Source organism: Anticarsia gemmatalis, chromosome 23 (assembly GCF_050436995.1).
Source record: "Anticarsia gemmatalis isolate Benzon Research Colony breed Stoneville strain chromosome 23, ilAntGemm2 primary, whole genome shotgun sequence".
Lineage (NCBI taxonomy): Eukaryota > Metazoa > Arthropoda > Insecta > Lepidoptera > Erebidae > Anticarsia > Anticarsia gemmatalis.
Genome location: NC_134767.1, coordinates 9,417,564 through 9,436,012, shown reverse-complemented (window position 1 = coordinate 9,436,012; position 18,449 = coordinate 9,417,564). Strand labels below are relative to the sequence as shown.

Below are 18,449 nucleotides of genomic sequence, written 5' to 3'. Positions count from 1 at the left end.
GAAAAAATATTTTCTGGAAAAACTTAGTTTACAATAATTCCTCGAAGGCGGCGCCGCGGGCATCAAATACGACAGGTCGGTAAAGAAACAATTTATTTTAGTAAGAATAATAATAGTTAGTTAATAGTTGACTAATGGATTGAACTGTCAACATGTTAATATGCATACACCATTGCATTACCAAGAAAATACACCTTAAAGTTACAAGAAAAATGGTAGAAAACAATTTCCAGAAAAGTCTATTCTATTTCTGTTTTCCCAAACTATACATTGTTGTTAACCGGCCCGAGCGTATTGACTCACCCACAATAGTGTATATGTTACTGTAAAAGCCCGAACTGTGGTAAATCCTAAGATTTTCCGGTAAAACCTAAGATTTACCAACTCTCAATGGTAAAAGTCCGAACAAGCCAGAGTTTAAAAAATATGTTACGATATATAAAAAAATCCTCCTTCATAACTATGTTTATAACTATTTCACGGTATAACTATATACTGTGACATAGTTATAAAGAAGGAGTTTTGGGCATAGCGACATGGGTAGGTTAGGATAGAAGGCTAAGGTGGGAGCGAGTGAAGCGAAGCTCCCACCTTAGCCTTCGTGGTTAATTTTTTTTAACCACCCAGAAGGAGGAGCCCCGCGAAGCGGGGCTCCGGCGACATCTCGACATCATCAAGTGAATATAGGTAAAAGTTCGAAATAAAAGAATAGTTCGGACTTTTACCATTGCGAGTTGGTAAATCTTAGGTTATACCGGAAAATCTTAGGATTTACCACCGTTCGGGCTTTTACAGTAACATATATACGCTGAAACAACGCCCACGTGACCCGGGTATCCGGACGAAATAAAACGGATAATATCCTTCCATTGTCCGCGTCGATAAACTGTGTTGTTGTCGAATTCTTCGCCCGGGTATCGCCTGGGTATTACCCGGGTGTTACCCGGGTATGTGAGGGTTTATTGTTGTAGTTTATTGTGTATAGTGTGGCCGAGGTTTTATTATGGTATTGAAATATTAATTGTTTTTTTACAAGCTTTTTTATATACTGTAATGTGACATTTTGTCTATATAAGATCTTATTTATTGTGTGGGATAGACTAAGCATTTCTTTTATTTATTATAATTTGAACTGTCACCTATAACACACTTTTTAGTAGTTGAATTTAAGAAATGTTGACATCTCCACATTATTAAACGAAAATGAATATGAAAAAAACATTTTTTTGACGTGACCTTTAACTTTTGACGTTGGCAAATAACTTACATTCATTAGTCTAGCCTTTCTTCCAAACTATGTTGGAGTCGGCTTCTAGTCTCATCGGATGCAGCTGAATTCCTGAATAGCTAGGAAACTGAAATAATTATCCGTTGCCGCTATAATAACAATGACTAAATGTAGAAAAATATATAATAAGAGATCCCAAACCTTGTGATCAGTAGTAGTCGTATACTCTACCACCCAGAGCACACTAGCAGACAATTCCACAATGCATTTTGCATGTAATTACCAATCAGTAACACAATGTGTACCGAACATGTGCTAATTCGCTTAGTATTGGTTCATTAATACAACTCGTATTACAAACAGAATGACGGTATTAATTTTAACGCATGAGTAGTTTATTACTATTTCTATTTATGCTAAAATGTCCAGCAGCGTTATTCTCTACTACTATGAACTATAGACAACCGGTTAGCTATTGAGGAGTTTTAAACGAAAATATGATCAGCGCCTCTGACGGGTGCAATCTATACTAATGTATACTAATATTATAAAGCTGAAGAGTTTGTTTGTTTGATTGTTTGTTTGTTTGAACGCGCTAATCTCAGGAACTACTGGTCCGATTTGAAAAATTCTTTCAGCGTTAGATAGTCCATTTATCGAGAAAGGTTATAGGCTATATCATCACGCTACGACCAATAGGAGCAGAGTACCATTGAAAAATGTCACAAAAACGGGTAAAATTATGACCCATTCACTCTTATGTGACGCAAGCGAAGTTGCGCGGGTCAGCTAGTTGGAATTATATTTGTAGTACATTTTAAATGTCAAACACCCGATATTCGGTAGTAACGATTGTAGAGAATCGAGAGTTTGGACTGTAGTGTATACGACTGTTGATTACGAGATATCGAGTTTTATTGTTAGGTAGGGCGAGTGTAGACCCCAGTTCAGCGACCGTAGAGTAATAAATTAATTTATTTTACTTATTATAAAATAAATATAAGTAGGCAGCAAATAGTTATATTTCACGCTCTTTGGAATAACTTTGATTGAAAAAGAATATACTTATTATGAATTATTATGGTTTTAAACTATCTTCTATAATATAAAAATGAATCGCAAAATGTGTTGGTAAGCGCATAACTCAACAACGCCTCGACCAATTTCGCCAAATCTTTTTTTAAAATGTTCGTTGAAGTTTAAGGATGGTTTTTACGGCGAGAAAAATTAGAATTATCGCTGGAAAAATACTAAAAATAACCCTTTTCTTTTTCTCATACAAATGATTTGTAACTAAAACGTAGTCAATTTGAGCTTTATTGCTATGGTATAAAGTTCATATCAAAATTACATGCACTCACTGTTGTCTAAGCAATGTAGGTGTGTTCCTAAAGTCAAAGATCGTATCTGTCAAAACAATGTGCGTGTGTTCGTTGGAGCACAGAATACATAGTTGGAGGAGTTTAAATGTCGCGTTCCGAAACTCGCGTTTCTTTTGTATTAGTTTCGGCACGCGAGATAAAATGCATCAGTTTCCACGTCATTACATCAGTCAAACAAAAATCGCGTTACCAACAGTGTTTTATTATTTTTAATATCCAAATTTTACGTAAACAAAATAATTCGTACGGCTTAAAAGGATTTGACTTCAAGTCATATCAAATTAAAAAAAAAAAAGTTGTCTGTGACCTAACCTATTGAGTTTGCTTTTGTCAACTAATACACGAAACAAATTCGTATATCGTGATGACATTCATTTCAAATGATTCAAAGCAATATTACAGCACATGAAAATGAAAAAGAGAAAATGGACAAAGAGTGTATTTTACAGCACAGAACGCAGTACAAAGAGCTGCTCAGCCACCATCTACTACATTAACCAGTTTTAGTTCAGGAGATTTTTTTTAAATACGTAGGCAAAAAAACATTTGCAAATCTTTTTGACAGGACGAAGTCTGTCGGGTCAGCTAGAAAATGGACAAAGAGTGTATTTTACAGCACAGAACGCAGTACAAAGAGCTGCTCAGCCACATTAACCAGTTTTTTTGAGACATGCCAAAACGATGATTTCGCACAAACATTGCTATATTCTGAAATGCCAAAATATTATACCTGGAATCAATCCTCAAGGAGATTTATACGACGGAAACAAGGAAAACCAGTTCCAGGATATACAGATGTATATTCCACCGATGCGATTGGCCGGATTTATTCAGTACATCCAAGCAATGATGAATGTTTTTATTTACGACTGCTATTAGTCAATGTACGTGGCCCAACATCATTCCAACAGTTACGAACTGTTGATGGTGAATTGTGCGGATCCTACAGAGAAGCCTGTCAACGTTTGCAATTGCTTGAAAATGACGCTCATTGGGATCAAACTCTCAATGATGCTGTAATATCATCACACGCTCATCAAATACGAACATTGTTTTCTATAATCATATCTACATGCTTCCCATCAAACCCAATTGATTTGTGGATCAAGTACAAAGATTATATGTGTGATGATATTTTGTATCAAATACGGAATAGAATGGGAAATCCAAATATACAAATCAGTGAAGAAATTTACAATGAAGCATTGATTTCAATTGAGGACATGTGCTTGATAATGTCAAACAAACTATTAATTCAATTAGGCCTGACCGCGCCCAATCGTCCAATGCATGATGCTTTTAACCAAGAGTTGCATCGAGAAAAACTGTATGATCTCAACGCTTTGAAAGAATTAATTCAAACAAATCTTCCACTGTTAAATGAACAACAGAAGTATGTATTTGAAACTCTTATGAAAGTAACAAATAATGAAACTGGAGGGATTTACTTCTTAGATGCACCTGGTGGTACAGGAAAAACTTTTTTGATTTCATTAATATTAGCAACAATTCGCTCACAAAATAAAATTGCACTTGCACTCGCTTCGTCGGGAATCGCAGCAACTTTGCTTGAAGGTGGTCGAACAGCCCATTCAGCACTGAAATTGCCATTAAATATGCAAAGCAATGAAACTCCAACCTGCAACGTTTCGAAGAACTCTGCAATGGCAAAGGTTTTGCAGCAATGTAAATTGATTGTTTGGGATGAATGCACGATGGCACATAAAAAATCTTTGGAGGCTTTAGACAGAACCTTAAAAGATCTACGGAGCAATAATAACCGATTTGGTGGTGCAATGATTTTATTAGCAGGAGATTTTCGTCAAACATTGCCAGTGATTCCACGATCAACGCCAGCTGATGAACTCAATGCATGTCTAAAGTCCTCCAATTTGTGGAAACATGTTAAAGTACTACATTTAAGCAAGAATATGCGCGTCGAGTTGCAAAATGACCAATCTGGAAACATATTCTCTAAACAACTCATTGACATTGGTAATGGCAAATTTCCTATAGACATGTTGACTGGCTGCATTAACTTTCCTCAAAGTTTTTGTCAGTTAACTCAATCAAAAGATGAACTTATTCAAAAGGTGTTTCCAGATGTTTCTCAAAATTACAGAAACTATGATTGGTTGAGCGAACGAGCTATACTGGCTGCAAAAAACATAGATGTAAATGAATTAAATTTCAAAATTCAAAAACAAATTACAGGCGAATTGAGGATATATAAATCAGTTGATTCGGCTACTAATCAAGATGATGTAGTCAACTATCCACCGGAATTTTTAAACTCGCTGGATTTGCCAGGATTGCCACCTCACAATCTTCAATTAAAGGTTGGATCGGTGGTTATAATGTTGCGAAATATCAACCAACCGCGTCTTTGCAACGGTACACGGTTAGCGATAAAAAAATTACTAAACAATGTGATAGAAGCAACTATACTCAAAGGAAAGTATGAAGGAGAAGATGTTCTCATACCGCGCATCCCAATGATTCCGACTGATGTGCCATTTGAGTTTAAACGACTACAGTTTCCAGTGCGGCTTGCTTTTGCTATGACTATAAACAAGTCCCAGGGGCAATCATTAAGTGTTTGTGGTATTAATCTAGAAAACCCATGTTTCTCACATGGTCAATTGTATGTTGCCTGTTCCCGTGTTGGAAAACCATCAGATTTGTTTATCTATGCGCCAGGTAATCAAACAAAAAACATCGTATACCACAAAGCACTACAATGATAATAATAATAATTATGATTCACATGATTAACAATAAAGCGATTACTTACTTTAAAATCCTTATATATGTTGTATTTAATTATTTTTTATTCACAACGTCCTATCACCAGGGTGAAGGTTCTGTTCAGGAGATTTTTTTTAAATACGTAGGCAAAAAAACATTTACAAATCTTTTTGACAGGACGAAGTCTGTCGGGTCAGCTAGTATTTAATATATTTTTTCTTAATAGATCTAGGAAACGCTACAGAAAGACAGACCTCGCATTTCTAATATAAGTACGAAAGTTTGGAAACAATTACAAATATTCAAGTTAACAAAAAAATAATTGAAAAATAAACCAATATTCTACATTTTGCTACAGGACCGAGTCTGGAACACGATCTACACTCAAATACCCTTTACCAGCAGTAATTCAACTCAGTCGAGCATGAAATTAATAAATTATGAGGATGATCAAAAGCGTTTTTTTCCTTTGATGGTATCATATATCTACGGAAGCCTTACATTCAGTTATTTGTATATTATGTATGACATGTCTTACGTTTTAAGAAAGTTTTGTATTCAGAACTAGCTGACCCTACAAACCTCGTGTCGCCTAACAGACGATTCTTAATTGATGAATAAATAATTCATAAATCTTTTTTTCTACATAAGAACCATCCCCGTACTTTAAGGAATTTAATGAAAAAAGAATTAGTGAAATCGGTCCAGCCGTTCAGCCGTGATGTGTGACTAAGGGAAATAGGGATTCATTTGTATATATAGATCGATTTTGGATCGCTTAGACTTTTACAAAGCTGTAAATGAATGACACAAAAAGCAAATGGATTTGTTACGACTACTACATGAATCTCTGGAACATTTTTTTGGAATTTTGGGAATCAAACTTATGGCCTCATAGCATTTGGTCGCAATTTTAAACACTACGCCACGGGAAAACAATTATTGCGATTAACACCAATATAATAAATGCTAATAACCCTAATTAATATTTTACACGCATACGTGTTTTAATTCATAGCGTTGCAATCAAATTTCGCATGCTAATACATATTATTACAATTTTTAAAAGATAATCACCTACACAGACAGAAATAAGTAAGTAGCAAACAAACATACAAAATTATCAATAAACTCAACAATACAATAAAGTTAATTACCAATACAACATTTCAGAAAACCCATGCGAAATATCACACAAATTACATTCAATACATGTACATACATACATACATACATTCAAACACCAGGGAACGTCGCAGTTTTAATATCGTTCTATCGCCCTATATACATGTAAATTTTGCTGGAATTACCCCGGGGACATCGGCACTCAAAGGATAAAGTTAACCCTGGATGGGTAACAATTATGTCATGTTATGTTTAAGCTTGGCAAAATAAAGGGTAGTGTTATATCAATATTATTTTGGTCAAATGTTTAGTACCTTTTTTAAGTAGGTAAATTAAATTCAACGCTATGATTTCACTGTAATTGATTGTTTAATTTGTCTCTGCGTGATCATATGGAAAGAGAACGTTATTTTAATGTATGCATGTTATTTATTATTACTATAGTTCGTCCATGTAAAAATACACATTTTCCTGTGTAGTTTAGTGTAGCAATCAAAAATTGTTTTTATTTACGTAAAATTATAACAAACATGCATTCAACGTCACAAACTTTCGGATTTACTGTATAGAAGCCTGTCTATGATCCTTCCATGGCTAACCAATTTTCAATAAAAAATTGATATTTAAAGCCAAATTTGGTACCTTCATTTCAAATTTGGTATCTTCATTTGGGTACCTTCATTTGAATAAAGATTTATAAAGCACAGGTTGAAATAATGTAAAATATCCGTGCTTTATGAAACTTTTCGTCGATCTTTCGCCTTTAACTTTACAGCTTTGGAAAATTGTGATGGCACCCATAAAACAAAAATTTCCCCATTTCAATCTGTAGTCGGATAGCAAAGGGAAACTTCCAGTGATTAGGTAACACAAAACTGCGAGAATTACGTGATAATTGCACGATTGTCGCTAATTACAGGCCACGGATTAAAGAACTTGGTTTGATCAAGATAAACTAATTAAATTAACTTTGTTAACTCGGCGATTCAAAAGAATAAAGGCCAGATAACCAATCTACTAAGTAATATGTACAACTGTGAAAATTCCATCAACTATCCAAAAGATATCCAGGTATTCGTGAAACCAGTTCTATAGCTACGAGTTTTAGCTTCATATATAAAAATTGCTATCGTACTGTGCTCGGTTGTGCGTGGGTCTTTTCTTAAAATGAGAGAGAATAGACTTTGGGACTACCACGCTGACGAAATGCAGTTTAGGGATTTTGCATTTACAAGAACTGCTTTAATAACAACTTACAGGTAGAGAGTTTCCCCTTCAATATTTTATTGATATTGTAAAAACAAAAATGTATGCCTAAATTGATTCCGGTCTTATTGTGCTTTTTGTCCGTCATTTAATGTTTTTCAAAATCCTATCAACCCGTATGAAAAAATAAGGAACTTGCCTGAAAAATATTAAAAAAATATCAAGTCAATATCCAAACGCGCTATGTGTATGTAGAAATTTCACGACTTATCTTTCCATCCCTTTCTAACCAAACAAACCAAGTGAAACAGAAATAATAATATACGACAGATACAGGATAATCCTTCAAAACAACATTATATACAGAACACTCTGTCTGAGGGGAAGTGATAACAAAAATGTAAATATATTTATGTACTTATATACTTTTATATACAAAACCGCAAAAGAGGAAATATGTTAATCGTATACCGAATTAATGTGTTATGTCATAATATGTGTTACTGGAGCATCATTTTAAAATATAAATCGGAATCTTTACTAATTACTAATATTATAAAGCTGAAGAGTTTGTTTGTTTAATTGTTTGTTTGTTTGTCTGTTTGTTTGAACGCGCTAATCTCAGAAACTACTGGTCCGATTTGAAAAATTATTTTAGTGTTAGATAGCACATCTATACTAATATTATAAAGCTGAAGAGTTTGTTTGTTTGATTGTTTGTTTGAACGCGCTAATCTCAGGAACTACTGGTCCGATTTGAAAAATTATTTTAGTGTTAGATAGCACATTTGTCGAGGAAGGCTATAGGCTATAAATCATCACGCTACGACCAATAGGAGCAGAGTAGTAATAGACAATGTTACTAAAACGGGGTAAAATTTGACCCATTCTCTCTTATGTGACGCAAGCGAAGTTGCGCGGGTCACCTAGTAATATTATAAAGCTGATGAGTTTGTTTGTTTGTTTGTTTGAACGCGCTAATCTCAGGAACTACTGGTCCGATTTGAAAAAATATTTTAGTGTTAGATAGCACATTTATCGAGGAAGGCTATAGGCTATAAATCATCACGGTACCACCAGGGGCAGAGAAGCAATACACAATGTTACAAAAACGGGGTAAAATTTGACCCATTATCTCTTATGTGACGCAAGCGAAGTTGCGCGGGTCAGCTAGTGTTATATAATTTAAAATTTATTTGTTTTGCAGGAATAATCTTCGAAACTGCTGAATGGATTTTTAATATCTGTTGATCTTATAGGTATTGGCTACGCTGGCTACATATTCTATATCAGATTGTCGTTTGATATGACAGCGATAGCCAATGATATTTAATACAAAATTGAAGCACCTTTATTGAAAACTCTTTCTAGACTGTATTACATTCTATAAAAGCAAAATTCTAACGTATAATATTAATAACCTTTGTATTCTGTGCCGATGTTATTTGTAAAAGCATAAAATAGGGTTTTCTATAGGTTTTATGGCGTTACTGGCTAAGAAAACGAAACTTTTGGGAAAATGAATACATATCATGTACATGTAACTAACAAGATCTACATAAAATCTTCTGAATGATAATCTTTTTAGAAGTAAAAATTAATTTTTGAACAACTAGACTAAGTTGAATAATTCTTTTTTTTAGTATGTTTGTTACTGTCGGGATCGATGGGATCAAAATTCCTACGGGAATGGAATCAACGGGAAGAAATTAACCGTACTATGTACCCGGACAAAGTCGGGCCAGTCCGCTAGTTTACAATTAATTTTCACCAATAGATAGAATTAATCTCGAAGAAGGCTTATATTTTTTTAAAACTAACCCGGGATATGTCGCAGCAGACCGCTAGTATGACTGTAATATCCAAACTACAAGCGACAACCAAACATTTAATTTCTCTGTCTACCCTCAGTCAAAGTTCGTCAAAACGGCGCACGTTCAAAGTTGTCACCATAATGAATAATTCATTAAGTCAAGAGATTTGCTCAGTTGAAGCATTACTGCACACGCATACGAACCTTATTCAAATCTACTATTAAATTTTCAAGTAACGCGTATTTCGGAATGAAATGTGACTTTATGGGTGATATAAACTGAGTTATATTAGGTGAAAATCTTGCGTAGAGATACATTTTGATATTGAAGATAATGCTACTAAAAAAATTCGCCGATCCGCCGACATAATATATGTTGCCGAATTTAAGTAGGGAAGTTAATTCAAGGGCTACTGTTAGAAGTCACCGACAGATTGCTTTTAAATTACAATAAAGATCCGTAGTCGATTCTCTACTAGTATCGACTACCAGCAACCGACCTGTCATCGAGCAATTTTGTATGAAAATCTGATCAGCGCCTATGGCGGGTGTCGTAGGAAATATTTTAGCAGTACATTCAAAATGTCGGAATTTCGATACTTGACAGTACCGACTGTATGAATCGCGCTACCGTTGCTTGTTTTTAAGAATGAAATGTGACTTTTTAGATTTTAACTGAGTACATTAGGCGTAAATCATGCAAAGATACATTTAAATATTGAAGGTGATACAAAAGTCGGCATACGTCGGCAACGTTATTTTATAGGCAGAGTACTTACAAGTTAGACAGTAAAATACGCCAACATTCAATCGTCGACCGTTTTGTCGGCGGCAACCTTATTTCAAAGGTAGTGTTCAAGTTACATAAAAGCAAGTGACATGATATTTCAAAATTAAAATAAGAAGGTGAAAGTTTATTTATTAAAACCAGCACAGAGACACACAAGAAAGGTACATAATATAACACTGTATAAAATGGTTAAGGATGAAATAAAGAACCGCCAACATTAAGTCGTCGACATAATATCGGCAGGTTGGCGATTTTTCGTGTGTAGACTGCTTAAAACGCGTCTTATGTTAGTAAAAATAAAAAGCTCTTTCTGAAAAATGCACAGTAAGAATTTTTTTTTTTTTTTAATCTGTGTTTAATTTGGGGTTTTTTATCAATTTGGATACGTCAACCCCATCATGCCTTATGCTAACTACATACAATACCAGGAGAACAGTCTTAATTATCTTAAAAGGAAATCTTAATCAAGGAAGTAAATTACGTACAATATAAATTATATGTAGTTAAATTGTATATTACAATTTATATGTAGGCATATTTTGTACGTAATTAAGTTATATTATACGCTGGCACACTGCCAGGCGTGGTCGTCGCAGCGCCGTCAATTGACCGGGGTAGTCGGGAGCGACCTCTCGCTCTCGGCCGTGGTTCTGTCCATGGTCGGGAGCGAGGCAGCGTGGTCGGCCGTCGCCTCGTTCTGCGAGGAAGTTATATCCGCAAAAGAGGCGGCGGAACGGGAGCGGGAAATCAACGCTCCCCTCCCTTCCCGCGCAAGACGCACTGGGCGTCGTAGGCGCCGGGATGATCTCCGGCCCCCGTGACGCGGACCTGTGGGCGGCGGAGGCGGAACGCTCCGTCGCCTGGACAGGGAACAGGTCCGAGAGGTGGGGAGTGCGCTGTGTGTTCCTGGCGCACCCCCTTGAAGTGGAGAGCTAGGGGGGGCAATCCTCGTGCCTGCCCCCGCTCGAAGTAGGGCCCGCATACAAAGCGGGCCGTCACCGACTGGGACGCGGAGTATCCGATCGGAGGTACCGCGTCCTGGCCGCGTTATGGTGACCGCAGAAGGAACACCGTCAGGTTTTTAGTCGGTATGCCCAAGTTAGCCGGAACGCCTTGCCGGCGGGAGAGCCCGACAGACCCCCGCTTTCCTCCCTGGGGCGGGACATGCAGTAATGCATTTTCCTGACGAAAAAAAAAAAAAAAAAAAAAAAAAAAAAAAAGGGTTCAAACCTGCGACCACTTGCGTGGGAGGTGCCAACTTGAACCACTCGGCTATCACTGCTCCTCTTACTAGCTTAGCTAGTTGATATGTGAGAAGTAGACGAATTAAAATTCTTTAAAATGCTGTTCCTCGGACTGGACGACACTGACACATTAAGTTTTAAAACACTTGGCAAAGATCTTGCTGTTTTACTAATGAAATTCGTATAAGCTCTGATTGATACAAGTACCAACTAATTTGAAAAATGAAAAAATGAAAATAATTTTATTGTTGGCAATAAACAAAAATTTACAATATGTGAATGAGTTAATGCATTGTTCAATTAATTAGAGATTCCACGGCATTTATAAGTAAGATTGTAATAATATAACTTTTAATCAGGAAAACACAATGCTCGGCAAGTTGGAGCACTCGTCTCAGTTCCATACGTTTTATGTCCCCACTAAATCTGTTTACTTGCCGCAGAGCTATAAACTGAGGACTTGATGACATTGAACACACTAATATTTTATACGGTACTGTTTGTTCGTTTCTTTCTTTTGGTTTGTGAAACTACGTATTAGTAGTTTCTCCTACGCACAATAGTGCAAAAGTCTTCTTGCATAACAATATCATAACAATAGTTACCATATTGGTAACTTCCCTTGTTCCCATAGCCAGTTGCGAAGGTGCCTATAGCCAGTGTCGGAGGCGGTAATCGATATGTGGGTTAAGCAACCCTTAGCGCGGTCATTCCATTGAAGGGTGACCGCATAGTGGTATTTTTGAGTCACCATATTGGCAACTAGTATTATGAAAAAGACTTCGTGATAGGCTTAAACTTTTAAGGTTACGCGATTTCGAAAATAGCTAATAAGAAAGTAGATTCTTCATAGTATACTTGCTTTGAAAGTCTAGAAAATATCGTGTTAAGCCCTTGCATGTACTAGAGATTTTACAAAAACCTTTTATAGAAATATAAAGTCCTCAACCCGCACTTACCTAACGTGGACTCGAGGTATATTTAACTCAAATTTAAAAGCCTTTAACGTGAGATTTGACATTAAGCTAAACACCCATCGCCAGCAAAAATAAGTTAGTTTAGCTTAGCTTGCCATATTTTTAATACATGAGAGTTCACCACAAACTAAGACAGCTTAGCTAACTAAGCCCAAACGAGCTCAATCATGCTAGCCAAAATAGCAAGTCTAAAGCTAACAAATCAATCACCCATCGACTTCCAGTCCGCATTAAAGCTTGCTTCCTTACCTCCTTCTTCTTCTTATCGTATTGTGGTCAACCTGGTGTCAAAGTTGTTCAAGCCGCTCGGGGAGGCATTTGACGCTTAACGACTGTTATCTTAGTAGACCCGAAACTTTTAACGTGCCCTTCGAAGCACGGATACGCCCAGCTCAAGTACCACTATGCCGTCACCCATCTATGGAATGACCGCGCCAACGGTTGTTTAACCAACAGATCGTTTACCGAACGATGAGCGTAACTGGACCAGAAATGCCGTAACCAACAAATCAATCACCCATCGAATTCCACTCCGCATTAAAGCTTGCTTTCCTTTCTATTTGTTTACGAAGTCACGCATGTTTCAATCGACAAGTCATACTGCGGCATATAATAATATATTGAGTGATACACTGACTCAGCAGTCTTAGTTGTACTGTATAAATATAATGGATTGTTACAATGTTTGCGATTGTAAGAAACTTTGTGTTTTAGAGCGGAAATAAATGAGATTTGATTTTGGGTATGTTAATATTGGTGTAGTTTTCTGTAGTTATTTACTGGTTTAGTGAATATTTTTTTCAGTAGAATAAAAATTTTTGACAACTTGATACAAAATTGTATTTATTGTTGGATAATGGGAATATGTAATGTCAAATATTTTTTTATACATACTATATAACATCACGCCACGACGAATAGGAACAGTGTACTAGTAAAAAATGTTACAAAAACGTAGAAAATTCTCTGTTATGTGACACAAGCGAAGCGCTGGTCAGGTAGTTGTTTTATATGCGGGGCAGTCAGTTGATTAATATTATGATTGTTATCTATAAAAATATTATACTATCAAAAAAGCGTCTCAGATAATGAACAATTTTAATCATTGACCTCCGTTGCGGTTTTGTGGTATATTCATAAAAACTTATATTGATTTAAAGTCTTTGTTATGCAATAACATTTAATTTTCTAGACCCGGAACTAAACATGAGACTTTTAAACATCTGGGACTTTTTGTTTATGTGCTGAAGATTTAAAATCAGACTGTAGAACATTGTTAATAACAAAATGTGGGTGTATTTTATACTCTTCTAATTACAACTTAGGGTATATCAAACGTAGTGTTATGTATGTTTGTTATTACTAAGAAATAATCTCTTATTATAGAATACCTCTGAACCTCACTATGGTTTAAGTAATGACAAACTTAGGGTTCAGAAAAACTAATATTGAATCGTAAAAAAAAATATTTTGTACAAATACAAACAAAACTACTTTCGTCAGTCTCTGCCTACGCCAGTGAGAATAATGATGGTGATTCAAGGCATGATTATGTTATGTATGTATGTATAAAAAAAAAACAAAATTAAAGTGAAAAATATTTATTCATATATTTTAGCGTTTTGTTCCAACAATGGATGGTTGTGATCAGACTTCTATTGAGCAAAGTATGTATGTATGTACCTACTACAAAAAAAAATTCTCGAAACAGCCTTCAAGTTTCAGAATCACAATATGAAACGTTCGTCCTAATCCAATTTCTGGGTGAAAACATGAGTGAGAGACATCTTCAGAACAATCTTGTTTATTTGGGTCAACGATCTAATTACTTCCGCGTCGCGGGACTGAACCCATTGAGACTGTCGACCTATTCGTAAGATCTGACTGGGGTGGACGTTTGTATGTCTCTTTATATAAGTCAATTATTAAGAACTGCAATTTCTTTTTATAGTGTGATAGCATTCATTCTTTGGATCGATATTTCTTAAGTATGAAATGTAGGAATTTGGTAAATGTATAACTTCACCTCATTGAGGCTCTACGCGGATAAATGTACGAATATTTCCTATACTTTTCAAGGCAATTCATCCCGGTAAATATATACTAACTGAATAGCTCATAGAACCTAATCCAACCGAAAAGATTTTACCCCTTTCTGTTACACAGCTGGCTAAGACTTTCCGTGATAAGGGAAGAATTGGGCTGGAGAAGTTCTCATTGAAGACTTTGCATCCCTTCAAGGACTGTTTTAAAGAGCATTCAATAGTCAGCTCCTAACTTTCATCTTTATATCAAGTAACATTTATTGCCAATACATACATACATTACTTAAAAAAATAATTGGATTTAAACCTTCGATTATTTACGTGGGAGGCAAATGCATATATCACTTGGCTATTACTAATATCCAAGTATATAATAAAAAAAAATAGATACAAAAGTATTTTCATAACTAAAATAAATAAACCTTAATGCACCACATATTATATAACTATGTCAGTAAACATAACAAACATACAAAGTACACGAGAAACTCGAACTAGCCGCACGTGTGTGTGTGTGTGTGTGTGTGTCAAATATTTGTACAGCGTGTGAATCAACGTCACGCTCCCGAGTGCAATGGCTAAATAATACAGCCTTCTGTAATTTACATACTATTACATACTAATATTATATATGTGTGTTTGTCTTTTAAGAAGTAGTAGAACTAAGTAAGTATGTAAGCTCTGCTTAGTTTGGAATTATGTGAACGTGTGTGAGTTGTCCAATGATATTTATTTACTTTTATTTAAATATACGAAATCGATTCGAATAAAATTTGTTAAAATAATAGAGTATACTAGTTTTTGCCCGCGTGTCTTTGGACATTCCAGGTGTTAAGCTATCTTTTTATATTATGTCGTGAAAATTTGTTCGGAGATTTTACAAAACAGACAGAGTTTTGTATATATGATATTAATATGGGTGCAGATAACAAGGAATTTATAGAAAACGTTTTCCAAAAAGAAGCAATACCATACGTTTAACTTGGTTATCAATATGGATAAAAGATATAATAACAAAAGGCAGAAAACGATGGTGCGGCAGTTTCCGAGAAATATTGAATGAAGGAGGATTGACAAAAGGGATTAATAACGCGGAAGTAAATGGTATTGTGAAGAGAAAAGCCTCCGTGAGGGGATAACCCTATAGCTTTGAGCCGCGGATCTGCCCGCATAGATATTCCTTAGATAGAGGTATAATTATGGACTTACCATCCTAATTATCGACTCTGTTCCTAACTAATCTGGTTACTGCCAAATGTAATGTTACCAATGTCATATTGGTGTATTTTGCATAGTTCAGTGACAGGTATTCATAAATTTAAAAATATTTTTAATGGATGATAGATTTAGTAGAAGATACTTTAATAACGTGAAAGTATTATTGAGTTTAATTTTCGTGGTTTCAGAAACATACAGTATAAATATTTATCATAATGTTACAATGATAATTTTAGCTAACACTATCACTAATAAGGATTTTAATTTTTTTTAATAACTTAATAATTGCACTTGAGTACAACTATCAATTCATAGAACCGTATTTTGAATATCAAATATTCGATTTCGACAAAATAAATCCCAATTTTATTCAACCTCATTTTCAAACAGTCAAAGTTTTATAAAGACACATGAAATAGTTTTAACAAGTCTTAATAAACAAACGGTATAATTTTATAACCGTGAAGAACTAAAACCAGACCTATTACAGAATATCAAGCAAAAATATACTCTATTTCAATACCATTTAGGTGCAAAATCGAGCACCCGTGCTTACATAAGCAAAATTTTATATTCGTGCCTACGACAATCCCTTTATCGTAGAGCCCTCTACGCCGTAGCGCTACGAGGCCCTAAAAGACTATCTTTAGAATTTAATTTTAGCTTTTCGTTCTCAAGATTGTGATAAAATATATTTCTTTGGCTACGAAAAAATTGTATTGCTATAAAACTATATTTTACCCAGGGATATAAGCATAGGTGTATAAAATATATCATCATCATCAGTGTCATGCAATTAGGGGCGAGCCTGTTCCCATATACCATTTACATTACTCCAATAGATCTAATTATCCCATTATTCCAACCAATAACAAAAACCATATTATAACATTTTGCCCGACTTGAGAATCGATTCGAAGACCTCTCGTTCAGCAGTCAGTCTCACTACCACTAGTGTTTTTGTATTAAAACTAGTTGTGCTTAAAGCTTTAAGCTGCATTTGCTTCGTTCGTTTTTGTTGTTAAAAGCTGCATAAAAGCTTTTGAAAACTTTTTATACTTATTTGTTTTTGTACGACAGTTTTATGTACACTATTACTGAACATTACGCTTAAAAGTCCATGCACATATTTGCAGTCTTTTTCTCTTTGTGCAATGAAATTATATTAGCTTTATTGGGTATAGGTTGTTTTTGTCTGAAGAAAAGACTATTTTACTTTGTACCTAGATAATGGTAGTTTAGTTTGTATTTGTACATTGAAGATGGAATTTAGGCTAAAAAAATCTAGCGCAACTTGAATTTCTATCAATCCATCTATAGATTGACCGCGTGGTAGGTTGCTTTACAAGTTTATAAAATCTGATAATTTCTCAGTATCCGTTGGTAAACGACTAGTCAGTGCGGACCGATTACCGATGGGTGGCCGCTTTGTCACCTTTGTTTCAAGCTCATTCATGCGAAAAATTGCACGTGCAAATACGATCTTAGTTGAGTAAAGAGAATCAAAGACAATTCTTCAACAATTTAAAAATTCTCTAGGAGCTTAAAAAGGATTACCCCATCCATACGTCAACCGCAATAAAGATTGCTTAACCACAGCAAAACGTACACTAATAAATCCACCATATAAATCAATCAGCGGGCCTCACACTTAAAAATAGCTTCATCACTCCATTGTTAAATAATAATGTAAGTACGATGCAAAACAAATAGCTCATTGTGACTTTGACAAACAGACAAACAGAACAGAGAATTAAACCGTAAAATGTATGAAAATTCACACAATTATATTCTCTTTTAACTGAAAAATAACAATGAATTTCTCCAAAATAAAGTCAAATATGAACGATTGTTTTCCATAAGAGTTTGTTCGAAATGACAAGGAAAAGTGCAGCAGTAATTTGTAAGGTAAAATATACCATGAGGAAAAATCTATTATCAATTGTAATTCGAGTGGAATTTGACGCAAATATATGAGAGTGTTCTAATGTGACATGGGATTTGCCCGATAAGCATGTTTGACGATAGTAGCGCAAAATGAAAAGACACCAATTTTCTTTTACTATTAAGGGTTGTGCAACAATACGTCTCTGTCAAAAGAAAAATTGCAAAACTTATTGACATTTACAGAAAAATATGAGAGGAACCTCTCAAAAATATTACGTTCATTGTACACAATTTATATTCCCGAATATATTGATTTGTAATAAGTGGAAATCTTACCGAAAACAATGCGAGTTTGATCCACGAACGTCTTGCAGGTGGTTGCGGATCAAATTTTGGTAAAACCACGTGAAAATCAATGGTATCACTGTCAAATTTGAGTTATGATCACAGTTTTTTTATTTCATTTTCTGAGTCGCGGGGGCGCGGGACGGTTCGCGTGCGGTCAGCGTGGATGGCAGCGCGGCACTGACGATATGGCGGGAACTCACACATGCGCATAGAGAAATCGATGCCGAATTTCGTGTGTAATCTGTGGTCAGCGCCATATTTGAAAATTTTTCGTGTGTTCAGCAGTTTTTTGGATCTTTTTGTCGCACTGTTTGAATAAAGGATTACGTTTTGCACACCGAGCCCGGATTGAATTAAGCGTGGGGAAAAACGTATGCACGATGTGGAAATTCGTTTCGTGTTGAAACTTCTTTTATTTTTTGCACAGTGGATGATTTT

The 18,449-nt window shown here is 35.3% G+C and overlaps 1 protein-coding gene across 4 annotated transcripts in view; it reads right to left on the bottom strand.

Moving 5' to 3' along the window:
• The window catches only part of LOC142982962 (multiple PDZ domain protein-like), a 185,403-nt gene extending 167,234 nt beyond the window's left edge, over positions 1–18,169 (bottom strand). For all 4 annotated transcript variants that reach the window (XM_076129706.1, XM_076129708.1, XM_076129709.1 and 1 more), the window contains exon 1: positions 18,000–18,169. The gene's annotated coding sequence lies outside the window, so the exon portion shown is untranslated. The remainder of the gene's footprint in view (positions 1–17,999) is intronic.
• Positions 18,170–18,449: the final 280 nt, after the last annotated feature.